This window comes from Hippopotamus amphibius, chromosome 17, assembly GCF_030028045.1.
Source record: "Hippopotamus amphibius kiboko isolate mHipAmp2 chromosome 17, mHipAmp2.hap2, whole genome shotgun sequence".
Lineage (NCBI taxonomy): Eukaryota > Metazoa > Chordata > Mammalia > Artiodactyla > Hippopotamidae > Hippopotamus > Hippopotamus amphibius.
This window is the reverse complement of record NC_080202.1, coordinates 38,025,634-38,042,374: the sequence shown is the minus strand read 5'-3', so window position 1 is coordinate 38,042,374 and position 16,741 is coordinate 38,025,634. Positions and strand designations below refer to the sequence as shown.

At 41.3% G+C, this 16,741-nt stretch overlaps 1 long non-coding RNA gene and 1 pseudogene across 1 annotated transcript; one reads left to right on the top strand and one right to left on the bottom strand.

Annotated features, from left to right (window-relative positions):
- Positions 1-3,476: 3,476 nt before the first annotated feature.
- LOC130840562 (60S acidic ribosomal protein P0-like) lies at positions 3,477-4,437 on the bottom strand (annotated as a pseudogene).
- A 2,314-nt stretch (positions 4,438-6,751) lies between these two features.
- LOC130839706 (uncharacterized) lies at positions 6,752-8,627 on the top strand. The gene is made up of 3 exons (XR_009049874.1): positions 6,752-6,990; positions 8,262-8,397; positions 8,484-8,627. It is a non-coding gene; the product is annotated as an uncharacterized LOC130839706 (long non-coding RNA).
- The last annotated feature ends 8,114 nt before the right edge of the window (positions 8,628-16,741 follow it).

The window sequence follows — 16,741 nt, the reverse complement described above, 5'->3', positions numbered from 1 at the left end:
CTCCAGATTCCTGAGGGCTCAATAGGAAGTCAATTGTATTACGCTTCTGGACCTCATCCACGTCCCATTCACCATTTGTCCTGTGGAAATGCGAGCTCTATGTCTGTTGCCTCCCCAACAGATTGTTGAAAACACTTTAGAGTTATTTAAGATTCGAAGAAGACTAATGTAGTCGTCTGTGTGAGCTTAGATCTCAGAGACAGGAGATTCCATTTTTAAATCATTCGTTGGTGTTCACATCCTGCTATCCTTGTGTGTCACCGTCCTAGTGGATGCTGAAAATTATTTTCTTATCTCCCCTTTACGCAAAGATCCCAATCGCTCTCTAACTAGGGTCATGCTTCCTAAAGACATGAGCTGGTTTCCAAGAAAGCAGATTTTAGCTTTATCCCTTGGCAGAAAGAATGGAGGCATTGCACACAGGCCAGAACATTCTTTCTGCCAGAGCTTCCCATCTGGAAGAAAAGAGAAAAAGAGTTTCAGAGTTTCCATAAGGGCTGCCTAAAGAAGGGGAGGAAGGAATAGTGAGCCATAGGGAGGGAAAAAGAAAGCTACAGGGCTGGAACCCCAAGCTTCATTGTCTGGAAAGACTATCAGACCTTTGCAGGCATAAAACCCTGGCCCAGCAGCACCTACCCTTCCCTTCTTCCTAACCCTTAGCCAGGATTTATTTTGTTCCGTATTCCTCTACCTTTCACATGTATTTTATCTGTCCTGCCTATGCCATCTCAGAATTTTCCCCCTAGTCTTTGTTCTTTAACTCCCTTCCAATTTAGTGCTCTCCCTATGGATGATTCTGAAATGTTCTAGACTACTTTAATGAGTTTCACAAAAATAAGATGGCAGCATTAGAAGGAACTTTCTCATAACCTATGATGGACAGAAGGACTTCAATGGGTCCAGGGAACCTTTGAAACAGAATGTCAATTTAGTAGATATATGCATCTTTCTGGCAAGAAGGCACGTAGCTTCTATCAAATTCACATATCTTCCATTCAAATCCCTGCTCTTGATCCTGTAGTTCAGTGTGTTTCAGTGTAAGGCCAGGAACCTGAGTTAATTTTGGAAGCTAGATCATGACTTCCATTTTTTTAAATGATTAAAATAGAATAGAAAATATCAATGTGTATCACCCGTAGTAAGGGCGTTGGGTTTGATTAACATTTGATTCAAAACGCCTATGTATAATAATTTTTATTATACGTAAATATATATAAAATCAAAACAGCCAACCTCATTCATTTAGTGAATATTTATTGAGTATCCAAAGACATTGCTCTAATCACTGGGAATATGGAAGATGAAAGAGACATATTTCTGGTCCACAAGCAGTTCACACTTAGTAGGAAAGAGAGAAGTTCACAAACATTTGCAAAAGAACAGTAAGTCCCACTGCAGAAGTAAGCAAAAGGTACAAGGTATAAAAGAGAGTAATGACACACCATTTAAAATTCAGGTGAGGCCACACTTGAGTTGCATTTGGAGAGATGAGTAGGAATTTGCAAGGTACGTAGTAAGGAGATGTGCAGTTCTAGGCAAGGGGACTGACATGCAGAAAGACACAACAGTGTGAGACAACACAGGATGGCCAGGGTGGCTGTCACAGTGGTCTCGTGTGTTGTCTCTGTACTGTAGAGAGGTTGGATGCTCAGGCCAGATCATGGGGTCTCTCCCACTGAATGCAGAAAATGCTAAATACTCCTAACAGACTGTTACCCAGCTCTGCCTGGTCTCTCTCGATGAGACAGAACCTAGAACTTTGCGAGGCTGCTCATTCTGTTCTTGAGCATCTGATTGTGACAAATTCCTTCCTACGTTGATGTAATATTTGCTTCCCTCTTTCAACCATTGATTCTCATTTGCCGTCTGCAGCATTACAAAAGGAGTCGACATCCTCTTCTATTAGGTTGAACCAAATGAAATCGCATTTTTATAGATCAAGATGGTCGGATATTGGCAATTTTGTGTTGTTAACCTGCACTTAAAAAAAAACAACTGTTTGAGGACAGCTATTATTTATCCACCTTAGTCTTTTCTTACCAATATTTAATATCTTTAAACACTATCAAATTTTTACTCACCTGCTAAGTTACTAGATCCTTTTCCAACCTGATCTCTCCCTGGGCATACAATAGTTCATCAATATCTTTTTAAATGTGAGGTACCCAAAACTGGTCAGTTTAAAGCACAGTGACACTATTTTCTCTTCTGATCTGACCTTGTGTCTTTTCATGAACTGTGACTGCATTGGGTTTGATGAGTCCTAAACCTTTTTCACATAAAATGCTGTCAAGCCAGTCCCACTCCTTCCTTGTACAATTGTTTTTTGTTTTTCGTTTTAACCTAAATGTGAGCCTTTATCCCTGTCAAATTTCATTATGTTTATTTTGGCACTTTGTTCTAATCTGTCATGATAATTTTATTCTTTCTTTCTTCCTTCCTTCCTTCCTTTCTTTTTTATTGAAGGATAGTTGATTTACAATGTTTCAGGTGTATAGCAATGATTCAGTTATAAATATATTATATATATATTATATGTATATATGCATATACATATATTCTTTTTCAGATTCTTTTCCATTATAGGTTATTACAAGATATTGAATACAGTTTCCTGTGCTATACAGTGGGTCCTTGTTGTTCATCTATTTTTTATATAGTAGTGTGTATCTGTTAATCCCAAGTTCCCAATTTATCCCTCCCTCCCTTTCCCCTGTGGTAACCGTAAGTTTGTTTTCTATGTCTGTGAGCCTGTTTCTGTTTTGTAAATAAGTTCACTTGTGTCTTTTTTTTTTTTTTAGATTCCACATATAAGTAATATCATATGTTATTTTTCTTTCTCTAAGATAATTTTAAATCTTGCTTCTATCATCCATTCTATTAATTATGTTTCCAGCTAGATCATCATCTAAGCTACTGATTTCAAAAATATTTAATACAACAGTGAGGCCCCTCTCTTTATTTTTATTTATTTATGTATTTTTGAAATTTATTTTTTGGCTTCATTGGGTCTTCGTTGCTGCATGCGGGCTTTCTCTAGTTGCAGCAAGCAAGGGCTACTCTTCGTTTTGGTGCACGGGGTTCTTATTGCGGGAGCTTCTCTTGTTTCGGAGTATGGGCTCTAGGTGCCAGCTCGATAGTTGTGGCTTGCGGGCTTCGTTGTTCCACAGCATGTGGGATCTTCCCAGACCAGGGATTGAACCCGTGTCCCCTGCATTGGCAGGCGGATTCTTGACCATTGCGCCACCAAGGAAATCTCCCTGCTCTTTATCGATATCAACTTTTTAAATCAATATACTTTGAGGTCAGTTGAAAAGCTAGTTAAAATTTTACATAATTGTGATTATCCACCCACAACTCCCCAAGCTCATTTTCTTTCTTTTTTCTTAACTTTTTTTTTTTTTTTTGTAAGAGAAGTAAGCCTTTATTTCCTTGTTTCACAAATAGAGTTGGCTGAGTTAGTCACTTTTTGGTGATTAGTCAAAGATACCAAATCTCATATCCTTGTCCGACTCCTCCGACTCTTCCTTCGCTTCCATCTTGGCTGGGGCTGCGTGGCAGCTGCAGGAGCAGCGGTGGGGGCAGCAGCCAGAAATGCAGATGGATCAGTCGAGAAGGCTTTGACCTTTTCAGCAAGTGGGAAGGTGTAATCAGTCTCCACAAAGCCAGGACCTGCTTGTACCCATTGATGATAGAATGGGGTACAGATGCAGCAGCTGGGTAACCAATCTGCAGACATACGCTGGCAACGTTGCGGATGCCCTCCAAGAAGCAAGAATGCAGTTTCCTCTGTGATGTCAAGCACTTCAGGGTTGTAGATGCTGCCGTTGTCCAACACCTGCTGGACGACCAGCCCAAAGGAGAAGGGGGAGAGGAGATGCTGAGCATGTTCAGTAACGTGGCTTCTCAGGCTCCCACCTTGTCTCCAGTCTCAGTCAGCTGCACATCACTCAGGATTTCAATGGTGCCCCTGGAGATTTTAGTGGTGTTGCCTAAAGCCTGGAAGAAGGAGGTCTTCTCAGGCCCCAGACCAGTGTTCTGTGCTGGCACAGTGACTTCGCATGGGGCTGTGGCACCAGCACAGGTGCCAGCTGGCACCTTATTGGCCAGCAGCATGTCCCTGATCTCAGTGAGGTCCTCTTCGGTGAACACAAAGTTCACATTCCCCTGGATATGAGGGAACAGTTTCTTCAAAGCTGGGTTGTTTTCCAGATGCCCTCGGATGCCCTTGTGCATCATCGAGTTCTCGCCCATTAGCACCACAGCCTTCCCTCAAAGGGACATGCAGATCTGCTGCGTCTGCTCCCACAATGAAGCATTTCAGGTAATCATCCAGAATTTGGATGATCTTAAGGAAGTAGTTGGACTTCCAGGTCACCCTGTCTTCCCTGTGCATCACAGCGGTGCGTCAGGGATTGCCACGCAGTGTTTAAAGATGATGTCATTCACTAGAGGATGCCTGGCAAGAGGTTTTTTCACATCTTTAGTGGAGTATAATTGCTTTACAAGGTTGTGTTAGTTTCTGCTGTACAGCAAAATGAATCAGCTATATGTATACATGTATTCCCACATCCCTCCCTCTCCAGGCTCATTGTCTTAGCCCCATCTACATGCTCCTTTACTACCTTGCCCTGATCTGTCCCTGGTCCATTAAACAAACCAGACCCACCCATGCATCACACAACTACAGATTTCTGTATGGAACCTACAAACACCAGCTGCTTTTAAAGGAATTATCAACGACCTCCCCACTTGCTAATTCCCCACCTACTCTTGTGCTGTTCTTCCCTCCATGCAACTCTGAGGAGGCTTTGTGATTCCCAACTCTCATCACCCCCACTAGCCACTCCATACACAATGTCTCTCCAATGTTCTAGGATATAGACTCCAGCTTGGACTTTGGCATTGCTCCTCCAGTTGGCTCTTGGTGCTCTCCCTCTGCCTACGATAGAACTCTCTTCTTTTTAGCCTGGCTATTAACCATAAATAATATGCATAACTTTGCCTCGATCTTTTTAATGGCTGCATAATATTTCATTGCATAGATAGACTATGCTGATGGACACTTAGGTAGTTCCCAAGATTTTGGCATTACACAAGAAGCCATGAGTCTGTGTGCAAGTACCAAGGTAGGATAAATTCATGGAAATAGAATTGAAGGATCCAAATGTATGTACCTTTTTATTTTGATAGTGCCAAGTTGCTCTCCAAGGAGTTGTACCATCTTACTTTAGTGGTGGTGTAGAGCTCAGCAACATAAATAATTTCAAAATAAATATAGCTGTTCTTAAAAAAGACCTTGCTGTTATACTATCGGAAATTTGAAATGGCTTTTAATTTTTCCCTTCTCCCTCAGTTTCCCTCATTACTCTCTCCTGTGATTGCTCCCCACACCGTGAACTCCAGATTCTCCTAACTCATTTGTACAAAGTAATTCCACTGTCTCTAGACCCTAGCAATTAACTCTGCCCCAGCCCTGCATTTGCATACACAAACCTCAGCATAGTCAACCTGCTGCCATCCAAAGCCATCCTCCTTAGTAATAACAATATTGAGCGTGAACATGTATTAACTGATTGAATCCTTTCCACAACCTTGTGGCGCAGGTACCTTTAGTATCCCTACCTCGTGTGTGAGGAAATCGAGGTATAGAGAGGTTAAGTAGCTTGTCCAAGGTCATGCAGTTTAAAAATTGCACAAATGCTATTAGAACCTAGATAGCAGGTCTCTAGAGATCACACTCTTAACCCTTACAGACAGATACCTCTCTTGGGAGATTAGTCTACTTAGGTTCTTACGAAATTCTAACCTTACTTTCTTAGTGCTTCCTATGATATAATTCAGGCTATGGTCTCTACCCTGATCCCTATCTAGCCCACAGCATGTTCTGTTAGTATCTCTGCTCCATAAACGTGTCTGGAAAAAACAAGTTTCAGGACAGCCGTATTTAGCCTGCAACAGAGGAAAAAGTGTGGGGTGAGATCACAGGCAGAAGGGGACATCAGTCGAGCCCTCTCTTTCCCTCTGCAAAGGTGCGGCCTCCCTGTTCTGGTCTTTGGGTGGGTCTTCCCAGACAGGAAGGGAGCAGTTGGCTTAGTCAGTCTAATTTTCCCTGGAACTCAGTACACCATGAAATTTAGGAGGTGCCTGAGGCCAATTTAGGCAAGTTCTATTCAATGGACATTCATTGAGTCCCAACAATGGGCCAGGCATTATGCTGTGTAAGGGTGCAACAAGAATAAGTCACATGCTCTAGAAGTGAAGATAAGCACTCCAGTTACCAGCTACCTACAGTGTGATAAGTGTCTTAACAGCTAGAACCTTAACTGCATTGTTTAGAGTGGGGGAGGGGAAGAGGAGAAAGGAAAAAGGGAAAGTACGGATAAAGTGCGTATCCCTGGGTGTTTTAATTTTAAGGAAACAATCCAGATTAGGGAAAGAAATCATAACTCAGCCTCAGTAAGGATTTCTGACAAAAGGGAGGTAACTTCGCTAGTACTGAGGTCTCCAAATGCAGTTGAGGTCAAATACCTTGCCTGTTTATCTGAATTGGTGTGGGAAGGAAGGTATGAGGGCAAAGAGCAGTCAGGAAAAGTTCCAAGATCCATAATAGTTGGGGGAGGGGGATCTGTGAAATGCTAATTTCTACTTTTTCTTGGCAGCTTTTCTGGAAATTATGATGACAGCTGGTGGTGGGGAAAAAATCACTGAAATCGCCAGTGACCGCAACCATTTCCCTGCCTCTAGGTGTCTGGCTATCACCTGAGCCATGCTGAAACCGTGAACCTCAGTTTGGGACTTGAACTCACACGCCGGGACTCACACCCAGCCTAAACCCAGATTGGGACTCAAACCCATGAGACCGGAACTCAAACCTGACCAAAACCCGAGATCTTCCAACTGAGTTCACACACCTCGTTTCAGGACTTAATGAAGCTCAGGTTTTTGATGTCTCATCACAGAACGAATTCAGTGAAGACAAAGTGATAGGTAAGCGGTTTATTTAGAGATTTATTTAGAAAGAAACACACTCCTCAGACAGAGTGTGGGCCATCTCAGAAGGTGAGAAAGGCACCAGAAGGTATGGGGGTTGTCAGGGTGGGTAATTTCATAGCTTAATGAGTGGGCGGGGCATTCCAGAATTCGGCCACCGCTCACTTTTTGATCCTCATGATCAGCCTTGGAACTGTCATGGCGCCTGGACATTGACTTGTTGGCCATCTTGGACCCATTTGGTTCTAATCAGTTTATGTTATGTCCTCGGGCTGTGTCATTCTTTCAAAGCCTGTACCCTGCCCTCTTCCCTCCTATTTCATTTCCAGATGATGGCAGGCTGCTACAGACCCTTTCTCTTCTTCCTTCTGTCCTCTCTCCCTCCCTGCCTTCCTCCTGCCCTCCCTCCATTCCTCCTTTTTATTTCTTTCTTTTTTTTTTCTTTTTTCTTTTTGCTGCCTTGCAGCTGGTGGGATCTTAGTTCCCCAACCAGGAATCAGACCCACGTCCTGGCAGTGAAAGCACTGAGTCCTAACCACTGGACCACCAAGGAACTCCTCTTCCTTCCTTCCTTCCTTCCTTCCTTCCTTCCTTCCTTCCTTCCTTCCTTTCTTTCTTTCTTTCTTTCTTTCTTTCTTTCTTTCTTTCCTTCCTTCCTTCCTTCCTTCCTTCCTTCCTTCCTTCCTTCCTCCTTTTTTCTTTCTAGGTAGGAGGAAGGGAGAAATGAAAAAAGATGTTCCTTTTCCAAGAGCAATGAATAAGCAAGCCACATCTTCTACATTAACTAGACAGCTTCTTGTAGGGTAAAAAGGTTTGGCCAAGAGACTCAGTCAGCAGAGAGACCCAGTTTCTGGCTTCAGATCTGGTCCAACTTACTGAGAGTTTTGGAAATTCACAACCTGTCTGTACATCCATTTCTCATTTGTGCTGTGGGAATAGTAGGTTCTTGTCTCTCAATGATATTGCAAAAAACGAAAGAAAGGAATAATAGATAAATATTTAAAGGCCTCAGGAAATATTACACAATAGGAATGTATTTTATTGTTTTTAATAATTTTAGTAAAGTAAAAAGGCCATGGTTGACATGCTGTTTTATTAAATTGATGCTGAGTGTTCCTAAGGGGCCTCTCTTGAGTAACTTCCTCTTCTTAATTGGGACAGAAATTCTGGCCGTTGATAGAAACATAGAAGGGCCAAAATAAAACTCAACTGTTCTACAACTTCTGGTTTTCAATAGACTTCACTAAGCATTTTGTTCTATTTCAAAGCTAAGTCATCAAAACAGGGGCCAGTTCTAATGAAGAGCATACTTATGAAGAAATATGGATAACACAAAGAGAAAGGAAAGGCAAGAAAAAAAATTTGCTAATGAACTACAAGTGGCCATAAAATCTGGAAACATGGGTAAATATACTTAATAAAAGATTTATGAATATTACAATACAAAACATGCTATGTTCAATAACATTACATTATATGTTCCTCACTAGGGCTGCCAAGATCAATGTGATGGGCCAACCCACAGCGCATTCACTGCTAATGCAGCGTTTCTACCATTCCTTGCAAATGAGTCTGTGATGCCTTGTCTCATACAATTTATCTTTGATTTTCATTTTCACTAATAAACATGCATATCCCAGAAGGAGTAATCAAGGGGGTTCAATCTGTAAAAATATAAACTATTATCTATGTTTCCAGACTTTATGGCTATCTTGTAGCTTCTACAGAGATGAACGTAGAGAATAGATGCAAAGAGAATGTGGCAAAGAGTCTAGAGAAAAATAGAGAGTAAAAGTAGAAACACAGAGTGTGACCATGGAAACAAAACTGGCAGGGAGCAGGGGCAGGGGGCAGGATATCCAAATCCAGGCAGGGAAGAGAGAGACAGAGACAGAGACAGATAAGAGAGACATAGACAGAGATTCTTTGGAAAATAAGGCAGCACATCAAGGGGACAGGACAATGAGAGGGATAGAAAAGCATATCAGAAAGGAAAAAAGCATTCTTAAGGGGAATTTCCTAAACTTCACAAACTGTCAAATGCAGTCTTCATTAGCCACAACTGATGGATGGGAGCATGCTTTTTCCACAGAAAACTAGAAAAATGTCATTTAAGAGCTAGAAGGAAATTAAAAGTTTATCTAGTCCAACACCTAATTTTACAAATGAAGAAATTAAAGCACTGAGAGTTCTAGAGACAGATTTGGGTGGCCCTGTTGGAAAGGTGGGAGAATTTGATAACCAAAAAGAGAAAATAATGTCTTTTCACAATTCTCAATATTTATTTTTTATTTTAATTTTTATTAATTTTTATTTTTTATTGCAATATAGTTGATTTACAATGTTGTGCCAATCTCTGCTGTATAGCAAAGTGACTCAGTTTTACACATATATACATTATTTTTTAAGTAGTCTTTTCCATTGTGGTTTATCCCAGGAGATTGGATATAGTTCCCTGTGCTATACAGTAGGATCTTGGTGTTTATCCATTCTAAATATAAGAGTTTGCATCTACCAACCCCAAACTCCCAGTCCATCCTCCCCACCCCTTACCCTCCCCAGCAACCACAAGTCTGATCTCTATGTCTGTGAGTCTGTTTCTGTTTTGTAGACAGGTTCATTTGTGCCATATTTTAGATTCCACATATAAGTGATATCATATGATATTTGTTTTTCTGACTTACTTCACTTAGTATGATAATCTCTAGTTGCATCCATGTTGCTACAAATGGCATTATTTTGTTCTTTTTTATGGCTGAGTAGTATTCCATTGTATATATGTACCACATCTTCTTCATCCATTCATCTATTGATGGACATTTAGGTTGTTTCCATGTTTTGGCTATTGTAAATACTGCTGCTATGCACAGTTCTCACTATTTAATTGAAACAGGTGATGGGAACTCATCTGCTCTTGAATGGGCCAAGTTATGCACCATCTGTTAGGGAAGAACTAAAATGGAACTCAAACTCTAGATTTGTCTTGTTCCAGCCATTCTTTGGGTTAAATTACATCAACCCTGGAGTTTATGGAAAGAGATCACGGGAAGACTGAGCATTGAGGTGGAAAGAGTGCCTATCTTATGTCAGGTTAACTTGGGTTCTTGCATTGGCCCTGTTAGTTACTAGCCACTGAGATCCCAGGCAAGTCAGTTAATCCATACATTTCTCAGTTTTCCAAAATAAGAATAATACCATGTGCTTCATGTGGTACTTGGGGAGATAAGTGAAAGAATACATAGTATAAACTGCATAGCAATTCATGAAAGCAATAAAAGTGGCCAATGTTAAAAAGAAAAAAAAAAGTTCTTCCTAACTAGGAATCAAAGAAATGCAAATAAAAAGCAATGGGATGGACTTCCCTGGTGGTCCCATGGGTAAGACTCTACATTCCCAGTGCAGGGGGCCCGGGTTCAATTCTGGTCAGGGAACTAAATTCTGCATGCATGTTGCAACTAAGAAATCACATGCCACAACTAAGAAGTCCGCATGCTGCAACGAAGACCCGGTGCAGCCAATGGTTAAGAATCCGCCTGCCAATGCAGGGGACATGAGTTCAATCCCTGGTCCAGGAAGATCCCACATGCCATGGAGCAACTGGGCCAGTGAGCCACAACTACTGATGCCCACGTGCCTAGAGCCTGTGCTCTGCAACAAGAGAAACCAATGAGCTGGCCGGTGCACTACAACAAACAGTAGCCCCTGCTCTCTGAAACTAGAGAAAGCCCGCACACAGCAACAAATACCCAATACAGCCAAAAAATTAAAAAAAAAAAAAAAGCAATGGAATACCACTTTCACCCAACAAACTGACAAAGATTAAAAGAAAACAAAGCTAATAACATGACGCTGGAAGGTGTGGAAACAGGTATTCTCATATTTTGCTCAAAAGAATGTAAGTTGGTACATTTCTGGAGGTCAGTGTGGCAACATGCATTAAGAGCCTTAAAAATGTTCATGCTCTTTGATCCAGGGTTTTACTTCTAGATATTGAGCCTAAGGAAACAATCACATGTAGGAGGAAAAAGATATTGTATATCTATATGTTTGTTTGTATAGATTCTTTATATGACAGAAAAAAATATAGTAAGAATGAATTTTCACAACCTTCCTGTCTCCCACAGGGCAAAAAGAATGTTTTGCTGCTAGATTGGTAAAACGAGGGTATTGGGTCCTGGAGAAAATGCAATAGAGCTTCAATTTAATTTACATTGTAAAAGGCAGATATTTATAGGAAAGTGAGAAGAATTTTATCAAATATTTGGGGTCGGGGACAAAGAGATGGTGGGAAAAAGAAGGAAGGGAATGGAGGAACCAGGAAAAGAGGAGCTAGTTTGGAGGAAGTTTCAGACAACTGTCCTCTGCATGAATGATTAAGAGAAAGAGGGAGAAGGGACTTCCCTGGTGGCACAGTAGTTAAGAATCTGCCTGCCAATGCAGGGGACATGGGTTGGATCCCTGGTCCAGGAAGATTGCACATGCCGCAGAGTAACTAAGTCCGTGTGCCACAACTACTGAAGCCTACTCACCTAGAGCCTGTGCTCTACAACAAGAGAGGCTACCACAATAAGAAGTCCACACACTGCAATGAAGAGTAGCCCCCGCTGTCCACAACTACAGGAAGCCCATGCGCAGCAACGAAGACCCAATGCAGCCAGTAAAAAAAAAAAAAAAAAAAAAAAAAAATACATAGAACGCTTTTCAAAATCCTCTCTTTTCCCTCTTTCTCTTTTTAAAAAATATTTTCTAATTTCCATTGTGAATTTATACATATATATTTTTTTAATTAATTATTTATTTATTTATTGGCTGCCTTGGGTCTTTGTTGCTGCGCTCAGGCTTTCTCTAGTTGCCGCAAGTGGGGGCTACTCTTCATTGCAGTGCATAGGCTTCTCATTGTGGTGGCTTCTCTTGTTGCAGAACACGGGCTCTAGGCACGTGGGCTCCAGTGGTTGTGGCAGGCGGGCTCAATGGTTGTGCCTCAGTAGTTGTGGCTCTAGAGCACAGGTTCAGTAGTTGTGATGCACGGACTGAGTTGCTCTGAAGCATGTGGGATCTACCCGGACCAGGGATCAAACCTGTGTCCCCTGCATGGGCAGGCAAATTCTTTTTTTTTTTTTTTTAAGCATCTTAAATTCTTTTTTTTTAAATGTGTTTTATTGAAATAAAGTTGATTTACAATGTTGTATTTTTTTTCTTTAAGAGCTTTTATTGAGATACAATTGACATACAATAAACTGCATATATTTAAACTGTACAATTTGATATTTTTTTCTTATTAGTAATGTATATATGGCAATCCCAATCTCCCAATTCATTCCCCCCCAACACCCTCCCCCCCACCCCTGCTTTCCGCACTTGGTATCCATATGTTTGTTCTGTACATCTGTGTCTCTATTTCTGCCTTGCAGACCAGTTGATTTGTACCATTTTTCTATATTCGGCAGATGGATTCTTAACAACTAGGCCACCAGGGAAGCCCTGTCTCTCTCTTTTTTTTAATATTTATTTTATTTATTTATTTGGTTGCACTGGGTCTTAGTTGCAGCAGGTGGGCTCCTTTGTTGTGGCTCACCAGCTCCTTAGTTGTAGCATGCAAACTCTTAGTTGTGGCATGCATGTGGGATCTAGTTCCCTGACCAGGGATTGAACCCGGGCCCCCTGCATTGGGAGCTTGAAGTCTTAACCGCTGTGCCACTGGTTATGTCCCTTTGCTATGTCTTATTAATGGAATCCCCTTCTGTTTTTATCTTGAGAGAGTAAAGATTTACTTTTCTTTTTCGTTTCTTTATTCTCCTCCTCCTCCTCTTTTTCCTTGATTCTTTTATTTTTAAATGTCAGAATGATGTTTCTTTAAAATCTAGCTTGTGCTACCCATCAGCTTGTTTTTATATGGGTTATACATGTATATTTTTAAATTAATTTTTTTTATTGACATAGAGTAAGCTGCATATATTTAAAGTGTACAATTTGATATTTTTTTTCTTATTAGTAAAGTAAATATGGCAATCCCAATCTCCCAGTTCATCCCACCCCAACCCCCACCCCCCTTCCCCCCTTGGTGTCCATATGTTTGTTCTCTACATGTGTATCTCTAATTCTGCCTTGCAAACTGGTTGATCTGTACCATTTTTCTATAGTGTGCATATATGCGTTAATATATGATATTTGTTTTTCTCTTTCTGGCTTACTTCACTCTGTATGACAGTCTCTAGGTCCATCCATGTCTCTACAAATGTCCCAGTTTCGTTCCTTTTTATGGCTAATATTCCATTGCATATATGTACCACATCTTATTTATCCATTCATCTGGTGATGGACATTTAGCTTTCTTCCATGACCTGACTATTGTAAACACTGCTGCAATGAACATTGGGGTGCATGTGTTGTTTTTTTTAAATAAATTTATTTATTTGTTTATTTATTTATTGGCTGTGTTGGGTCTTCATTGCTTCACGCGGGCTTTCTCTAGTTGCGGCGAGCGGGGGGCTACTCTTTGCTGCGGTGCATGTGCTCCTCATTGCAGTGGCGTCTCTTGTTGCAGAGCACGGGCTCCAGGTGCACTCGCTTCAATAGTTGTAGTACCCATGCTCAGTAACTGTGGCACCCAGGCTCAGTAGTTGTGGCCCACGGGCTTAGTTGCTCCATGGCATGTGGGATCTTCCCAGATTAGGGATCAAACCCATGTCTCTTGCATTGGCAGGCAGATTCTTAACCACTGAGCCACCAGGGAAGTCTCTGCATGTGTTTTTTTGAATTATGGCTTTCTCTGGGTATATGCCCAGTAGTAGGATTGCTGGGTCATATGGTAGTTCAATTTTTAGTTTTTCAAGGAACTTCCATAATGTTGTCTCTATGGGTTATATTTAAACCAGCAAACATAATTAGAAACACTCTAAATATCTAAGAATAGAAAATTAGTTAAATAACTTAACTAGTTTATAATATATAAATAAGTTAGCACATATCTATAGCCATTTTAATAAAGAATATTTAATAACATGAGAGGAGATACGATTAAGATGGAGGAGTAGGAGGACGTGTGCTCACTCCCTCTTGCAAGAGCACCGGAATTACAACTAAATGCTGAACAATCATCGACAGAAAGACACTGGAACTCACCAAAAAAGACACCCCACATCCAGAGACAAAGGAGAAGCCACAATGAGACAGCAGGAGGGGAGCAATCGCGTTAAAATCAAATCACATAAATGCTGGGTGGGTGACTCACAAACTGGAGAACAGTTATACCGCAGAAGTCCACCCACTAAAGGGAGAGTTCTGAGCCCCACATCAGGCTTCCCAACCTGGGAGTCCAGCAACGGGAGGAGGAATCCCCAGAGAATCAGACTTTGAAAGCCAGCGGGACTTGATTGCAGGACCTCCACAGGACTGGGGGAAACAGAGACTCCACTCTTGGAGGGCACACAAAAAGTGTGCTCACCAGGACCCAGGGGGAAGGAGCAGTGACCCCATAGGAGACTGAAGCAGACCTACCTGCTGGTGTTGGAGGGTTGCCTACAGAGGTGGGGGGCATCTGTGGCTCACCGAGGAGACAGGGGCAAAGGCAGCAGGGGTTCTGGGAAGTGCTCATTGGCATGAATCCTCCCAGAGTCCACCATTAGCCCCACCAAAGAGCCTGTAAACGCCAGTGCTAAGTAGCCTCAGGCCAAACAACCAACAAGGTGTGAACACAGCCCCACCCATTAGCAGACAAGCAGATTAAAGTCTTACTGAGCTCTGCCCACCCAGCCCTACCCACCATCAGTCCCTCCCATCAGGAAGCACCCACAAGCCCCCTAGATAGCTTCCTCCACAGGAGGGCAGACAGCAGTGTCAAGCAGTATCAGCAGTATTTCATCTTGTGGAACTGAAAACCACAGCCACAGAAAGAGAGAAAGTGAAAAAGCAGAGGACTTTGTACCAGATGAAGGAACAGGATAAAAACCCAGAAAAACAACTAAATGAAGAGGAGACAGGCACCCTTCCAGAAAAAGAATTCAAAATAATGCTGGTGAAGATAATCCAGGACTTTGAAAAAAGACTGGATGCAAAGATTGAAAAGTTTACCAAAGACCTAGAAGAATTAAAGAGCAAACAAACAGAGATATGCAACACAATAACTGAAATGAACAATACACTAGAAGGAACCAACAGCAGATTAACTGAGGCAGAAGGGCAAATAAGTGACCTGGAAGACAGAATGGTGAAAATCACTGATGTAGAAAAGAATAAGGAAGAAAGAATGAAAAGAACTGAAGACAGCCTAAGAGACCTCTGGGACAATGTTAAACGCACCAACATTTGCATTATAGGGGTCCCAGAAGGACAAGAGAGAGAGAAAGGACCCGAGAAAATATTGGAAGAGATTATAGTTGAAAACTTCCCTAACATGGGAAAGCAAATAGCTACCCAAGTCCAGGAAGCACAGAGAGTCCCAGGCAGGATAAACCCAAGGAGAAACATATAGTAGCCAAGACATATAGTAGTCGAACTGACAAAAATTAAAGACAGAGAAGTGTTATTAAAAGCAACAAGGAAAAATAACATACAAGGGAACTCTCATTAGGGTAACAGCTGATTTCTCAGCAGAAACTCTGCAAGCCAGAAGGGAGTGGCACAATATATTTCAAGTGATGAAAGGGAAGAACCTACAACCAAGAATACTCTACCCAGCAAGGATCTCATTCTGATTCCATGGAGAAATCCAAAGCTTTACAAACAAGCAACAGCTAAGAGAATTCAGCACCACCAAACCAGCCCGACAACAAATGCTAAAGGAACTTCTCTAAGCGGGAAACATAAGAAAAAAAAAGGACCTACAAAAACAAAAACAAAACAATTAAGAAAATGGTAATAGGAACATACATATCAATAATTACCTTGAATGTAAATGGACTAAATGCACCAACCAAAAGACACAGACTGGCTGAATGGGTACAAAAACAAGACCCATATACATGCTGTCTACAAGAGACCCACTTCAGACCTAGGGACACATATAGACGGAAAGTGAGGGGATGGAAAAAGATATTCCATGCAAATGGAAATCAAAAGAAAGCTGGAGTAGCGATACTTATATCAGATAAAATAGACTTTAAAATAAAAAAAATGTTACAAGAGACAAGAAAGGACATTACATAAAGATCAAGGGATGCATCCAAGAATTGGAGATAACAATTATAAATATATATGCACCAATATAGGAGCACCTCAATACATAAGGCAAATGCTAACAACTATGAAAGAGGAAATGCAAGGCAGAAATAGAGACACAGATGTAGAGAACAAACACATGGACACCAAGTGGGGAAAGCAGGGAGGGTTGGGGGGGATGCATTGGGAGATTGGGATACCAAACTGTACACTCTAAATGTATGCTGTTTATTGTCTGTTAACTGTATCTCAATAAAAGTTCTTAAAAAAAAAGAAATTCTAAAAAAAGAATATTTAATAACATGAATACTTGAATAATATACTAAGTGAAATAGGTTATGATCCCAACATGATAAGTGTGTGTGTGTGTGTGAATGCATGTTTTATGTATTATCAAAAAAGACAGGGGACTTCCCAGATGGTGCAGTGGTTAAGAATCTGCCTGCGAATACCGGGGACACGGGTTCAATCCCTGCTCAAGGAAGATCCCACATGCCGCGGAGCAACTCAGCCCTTTTGCCAAAACTACTGAGCCTGTGCTCTAGAGTCCATGAGCCACAACTATTGAGTCCATGTGCCGCAACTACTGAAG